Genomic DNA, 6,506 nt, shown 5'->3' on the forward strand with positions numbered 1-6,506 from the left:
AGATTACTGAGAGGTAATATGGAGGACGTAAATGTGTTCAGATATTTGGAACTGAATTTGTACGAGAGATGAGGTGAAGAAAAGTATATGTGACATATGTGGAATGAGAGAAGTTTGTGTTTGGAGGCGATGAAGTAGGCGTGTAGCGGAGTTGTGGTTGTGGGCGATGATTGGTGGGTATGTTGTACACTGTGTTGAAACTAAAGTAATTAACAAGACTTGAGTCCTGGAGGTGGGAAGTACAGTGCCAGCACTCTGAGGAGTGGGAAGTACAGTGCCAGCACTCTGAGGAGTGGGAAGTACAGTGCCAGCACTCTGAGGAGTGGGAAGTACAGTGCCAGCACTCTGAGGAGTGGGAAGTACAGTGCCAGCACTCTGAGGAGTGGGAAGTACAGTGCCAGCACTCTGAGGAGTGGGAAGTACAGTGCCAGCACTCTGAGGAGTGGGAAGTACAGTGCCAGCACTCTGAGGAGTGGGAAGTACAGTGCCAGCACTCTGAGGAGTGGGAAGTACAGTGCCAGCACTCTGAGGAGTGGGAAGTACAGTGCCAGCACTCTGAGGAGTGGGAAGTACAGTGCCAGCACTCTGAGGAGTGGGAAGTACAGTGCCAGCACTCTGAGGAGTGGGAAGTACAGTGCCAGCACTCTGAGGAGTGGGAAGTACAGTGCCAGCACTCTGAGGAGTGGGAAGTACAGTGCCAGCACTCTGAGGAGTGGGAAGTACAGTGCCAGGACTCTGAGGAGTGGGAAGTACAGTGCCAGCACTCTGAGGAGTGGGAAGTACAGTGCCAGCACTCTGAGGAGTGGGAAGTACAGTGCCAGCACTCTGAGGAGTGGGAAGTACAGTGCCAGGACTCTGAGGAGTGGGAAGTACAGTGCCAGCACTCTGAGGAGTGGGAAGTACAGTGCCAGCACTCTGAGGAGTGGGAAGTACAGTGCCAGCACTCTGACGAGTGGGAAGTACAGTGCCAGCACTCTGAGGAGTGGGAAGTACAGTGCCAGCACTCTGAGGAGTGGGAAGTACAGTGCCAGCACTCTGAGGAGTGGGAAGTACAGTGCCAGCACTCTGACGACTGCTGCAGATATATATATATATATATATATATATATATATATATATATATATATATATATATATATATATATATATATATAGTTCATAATGTTTACTTCTGGTCTCAGAAGTTTAGATCATTCAGTGTTCAGTGTTCAGTGTTCAGTGTTCAGTGTTCAGTGTTCAGTGTTCAGTGTTGGTAATGGTGGAGAGGATAAAGCATGAGTCTAGGAAGAAGGAAGAAGAAGAGAGGGAGGAAGAGTGATACACAGAAGGAGGAAGGGAGACAGAGGGAGGAAGACAGAGGGATATAAGAGTGGAAGGAAATTGACGGGGAGAGAAAAAGGGAGGAAGGAAAATGGAGGGAGTTATGAAGGGAGGGAGGGAGGGAGGGAGTACGTTGAGAAGCTCCATATTTAACGTGATGCCGGCAACTCCCGGCACTAAAGGGGTGAGGCCAGGGAGTTAGGGAGGGAGGGAGGGAGGGAGGGAAGGAGGGGGGGAGGGAGGGAGGGAAGGAGAGTGAATGGAATGGAGGGAGAGTAAATGGGATGTAGAGGTGGTGACTGGGATGGAGGGAATCAGGATGGAGTAAGGATGAAAGGAGTAAGGATGGAGGAAGTAATGATGGAGTAAGGAAGGAGGGAGTAAGGAGAGAGTAGGAATGGATGAAGTAAGGATGGAATAAGGATGGATGGAGTAAGGATAAAGTAAGGATGGATGAAGTAAGGATGGAGTAAGGATGGAATAGAGATGGATGGAGTAAGGATGAATGGGGTAAGGATGGATGAGTAAGGATAGAGTAAGAACTGAGTAAGGATGGAATATGGATGGATTAAGGAGGGATTAAGGATGGATGGAGTAAGGATGAAGTAAGGATGGATGGAGTAAGGATGGATGGAGTAAGGATGGAGGGAGTAAGGATGGAGGGCGTAAGGATGGAGGAAGCAAGGATGGATGGAGTAAGTATGGATGGAGTAAGGATGGAATAAGGATGGAGTAAGGATGGAGTAAGGATGGAGTAAGGATGGAGTAAGGATGGAGGGAGTAAGGATGGATGGAGTAAGGATGGAGGGAGTAAGGATGGAGGGAGCAAGGATGGATGGAGTAAGTATGGATGGAGTAAGGATGGAATAAGGATGGATGGAGTAAGGATAAAGTAAGGATGGATGAAGTAAGGATGGAGTAAAGATGGATGAAGTAAGGATGGAGTAAGGATGGAGTAAGGATGGAGTAAGGATGGAGTAAGGATGGAGTAAGGATGGAGTAAGGATGGAGTAAGGATGGAGTAAGGATGAAGTAAGGATGAAGTAAGGATGGAGTAAGGATGGAGTAAGGATGGAGTAAGGATGGAGTAAGGATTAAATAAGGATGGAGTAAGGATGGAGTAAGGATGGAGTAAGGATGAAGTAAGGATGGAGTAAGGATGGAGTAAGGATGGAGTAAGGATGGAGTAAGGATGGAGTAAGGATGGAGTAAGGATGGAGTAAGGATGGAGTAAGGATGGAGTAAGGATGGAGTAAGGATGGAGTAAGGATGGAGTAAGGATGGAGTAACAACTTTCAAAACTTTCAGTTTATCTCAGCTTGTCAGGTCACAGCTGAGAGATCACGTGATCTCTGGGCTCAGCTCTATCTCAGCTTCTTCTACCTCCCTTCCAGCTCTATCTCAGCTTCTTCTATCTCCCTTCCAGCTCTATCTCAGCTTCTTCTATCTCCCTTCCAGCTCTATCTCAGCTTCTTCTATCTCCCTTCCAGCTCTATCTCAGCTTCTTCTATCTCCCTTCCAGCTCTATCTCAGCTTCTTCTACCTCCCTTCCAGCTCTATCTCAGCTTCTTCTATCTCCCTTCCAGCTCTATCTCAGCTTCTTCTACCTCCCTTCCAGCTCTATCTCAGCTTCTTCTATCTCCCTTCCAGCTCTATCTCAGCTTCTTCTATCTCCCTTCCAGCTCTATCTCAGCTTCTTCTACCTCCCTTCCAGCTCTATCTCAGCTTCTTCTATCTCCCTTCCAGCTCTATCTCAGCTTCTTCTACCTCCCTTCCAGCTCTATCTCAGCTTCTTCTATCTCCCTTCCAGCTCTATCTCAGCTTCTTCTACCTCCCTTCCAGCTCTATCTCAGCTTCTTCTATCTCCCTTCCAGCTCTATCTCAGCTTCTTCTATCTCCCTTCCAGCTCTATCTCAGCTTCTTCTATCTCCCTTCCAGCTCTATCTCAGCTTCTTCTACCTCCCTTCCAGCTCTATCTCAGCTTCTTTTACCTCCCTTCCAGCTCTATCTCAGCTTCTTCTATCTCCCTTCCAGCTCTATCTCAGCTTCTTCTATCTCCCTTCCAGCTCTATCTCAGCTTCTTCTATCTCCCTTCCAGCTCTATCTCAGCTTCTTCTACCTCCCTTCCAGCTCTATCTCAGCTTCTTTTACCTCCATTCCAGCTCTATCTCAGCTTCTTCTATCTCCCTTCCAGCTCTATCTCAGCTTCTTCTATCTCCCTTCCAGCTCTATCTCAGCTTCTTCTATCTCCCTTCCAGCTCTATCTCAGCTTCTTCTACCTCCCTTCCAGCTCTATCTCAGCTTCTTCTATCTCCCTTCCAGCTCTATCTCAGCTTCTTTTACCTCCCTTCCAGCTCTATCTCAGCTTCTTCTATCTCCCTTCCAGCTCTATCTCAGCTTCTTCTACCTCCCTTCCAGCTCTATCTCAGCTTCTTTTACCTCCCTTCCAGCTCTATCTCAGCTTCTTCTATCTCCCTTCCAGCTCTATCTCAGCTTCTTCTATCTCCCTTCCAGCTCTATCTCAGCTTCTTCTACCTCCCTTCCAGCTCTATCTCAGCTTCTTTTACCTCCCTTCCAGCTCTATCTCAGCTTCTTCTACCTCCCTTCCAGCTCTATCTCAGCTTCTTTTACCTCCCTTCCAGCTCTATCTCAGCTTCTTCTATCTCCCTTCCAGCTCTATCTCAGCTTCTTCTATCTCCCTTCCAGCTCTATCTCAGCTTCTTCTATCTCCCTTTCAGCTCTATCTCAGCTTCTTCTATCTCCCTTCCAGCTCTATCTCAGCTTCTTCTATCTCCCTTTCAGCTCTATCTCAGCTTCTTCTACCTCCCTTTCAGCTCTATCTCAGCTGTAACGCTTTCGTGTTTTGCGCTCTCCTGAACCTGTAATATCATCTATCCCTCCCATCAGTCGACACATACAATAATTATATAAACCCCCAGAGTCAGCTATATACATTAAACCCTATATATATATATATATATATATATATATATATATATATATATATATATATATATATATATATATATATATATATCGTGCCGAATAGGTAAAACTGGTCAACTAGCAAGAACTCATTTAAAATTAAGTCCTTTCTAAAATTTTCTCTTATACGTTTAAAGATATATTTTTTTCGTTAATGTTAATGTAAAAAATTATAATTTTTTCACCAAAAGAATCTTAGAAAACTTACCTGACCTGACAAGCGCAATTTATTTTTGCCTAATCCAACTAAATATGTTTTAGATACGTTTACAATAATTTAATACTTAACAAACACAATGAAATATATATTTTTCGTTAGGTTCAGAATGATTTTTACGATGTCATTTTCGCCTGCCTTATTCGGCAAGAAGAGCGTTGCCGAATAAGGCATCGCTTGTGTCATTGTTGCATTAATATAGTGGTGAGGTGCTCAGCCCTCCCTCCCTCCCTACCTACCTCATTCCCTCCTTCCATCCTTCTGTCCTCTTTCCCTACCACGTCTTTCTCTCCATTCTTCCCCCTTCCTCTCTTCTTCCTTTCTTCCTTCACTTCTCTCTTTCTCTCTCTCTCTCACACACAATTTCCCTCCCCTCCTCTCACCTCCCTCATTCTCTTCTCGTCTCCCTCTCGCACATCCCCCCTCGCATCCCCCATTCTCTCACCTCCCTCCTGTCTTTACCTCAGACCAAGACCACTTTGCCTACGCTTGTTTACATCTCAGACCAGTTTTCCAATAAACTGGTCGGCGGCCATCTTGAAGGGCAAACACAGACTCGTCAGATATCGTTCAACCGGATTCTGGGTCGATGAAGAACGACAAGAAGCTCTTGGACCGGTCTCTGAAGGGTCTTAGACCAGTATCTGTGATCATTGGACTGGTCCTGCACCAGTCTCTAGTGGCCCTGGAGCAGTCTCTGGTGGTCCTGGAGCAGTTTTTGGGGTCCTAGACCACTGACTAGTCTATTATAGATAAAATAATATAAATTAACCACACAGTTATCATCAGTGTCTGCAAGATGGCTTCCCAGACATTCATCAACGTCTTCAAAATGCTCCCAGACATTCATCAGTGTCTTCAAGATGCTCCCAGACATTCATCAGTGTCTTCAAAATGCTCCCAGACATTCATCAACGTCTTCAAGATGCTCCCAGACATTCATCAGTGTCTTCAAAATGCTCCCAGACATTCATCAACGTCTTCAAGATGCTCCCAGACATTCATCAGTGTCTTCAAAATGCTCCCAGACATTCATCAACGTCTTCAAGATGCTCCCAGACATTCATCAATGCCTTGAAGGTCGATCTTAATACAATCATTGGCGGTGTGGTTGTAAAGGCTGGGGTGACGCTGGTGAACCACGCTGCACCTCCACTGAATGAGGGAACGAGCAGCGTAAGAAAGTCTGAGGCAACGAACACATAATAAGCGAAGCAACAGTGAGAATGAGAGGGACTCGCTAAGCCAGTGAATAAATATGAACATCTGTAAGTTAAATGTGTAATTTTGAAGGGAACACTACAAATGTTATGTAGGTTACGATAAGCTTTCTTGTAGAGCTCTACTGTGTAGGGAAGTTGTTTTTGTTCTGTTTTGGTAAGTGCGATGGAAACATGTCAACCCAAAATTGAAAAACGCTTGGAAAGGCCTCCATGGTTTATGATATTCAATTTCGGATGTAGTTTTTTAATCGTATTTAAAAAGCAACACACGCCATAAGGAGCTTTTTATTTATATATATACATTTATGCACAGACACATGGGTTAAAATAAAGATACGTAGATAATTAAGCCAGTCAATGTTCTGAGAAAGAACGTCGTCAGATATGTGAAATATCACATAGGAATCACCAATGACGATCAACCAGCGAGGCTGTACCTATTGTTCTTCCAGAGTCATTTTGTAACAGTGGAGAGACAGAAGCAAATCGTTCCGAGGTTCAGTGATCTGGTGAAGGTGCAGGTTTTGTACTGTATAAAAATTGGGAAGTGAAAAGAAGGATGGATTAGAGAAGGAGGAACTAGGAAGAAATAAGGAGATTCCTGCTCTATAGCACCTGAGGAAATTCCTGCTTTATAGCACCTGAGGAAGTTCCTGCTCTATAGCACCTGCGTAATGGGTGGTAATCAAATTTACTCCAGAGACCAGAAAGGACAGATCCAGTATCTTAGATCAAGAGTCCGTCACTGGCATCAAGAAACT

This window comes from Cherax quadricarinatus, chromosome 37, assembly GCF_038502225.1.
Source record: "Cherax quadricarinatus isolate ZL_2023a chromosome 37, ASM3850222v1, whole genome shotgun sequence".
Lineage (NCBI taxonomy): Eukaryota > Metazoa > Arthropoda > Malacostraca > Decapoda > Parastacidae > Cherax > Cherax quadricarinatus.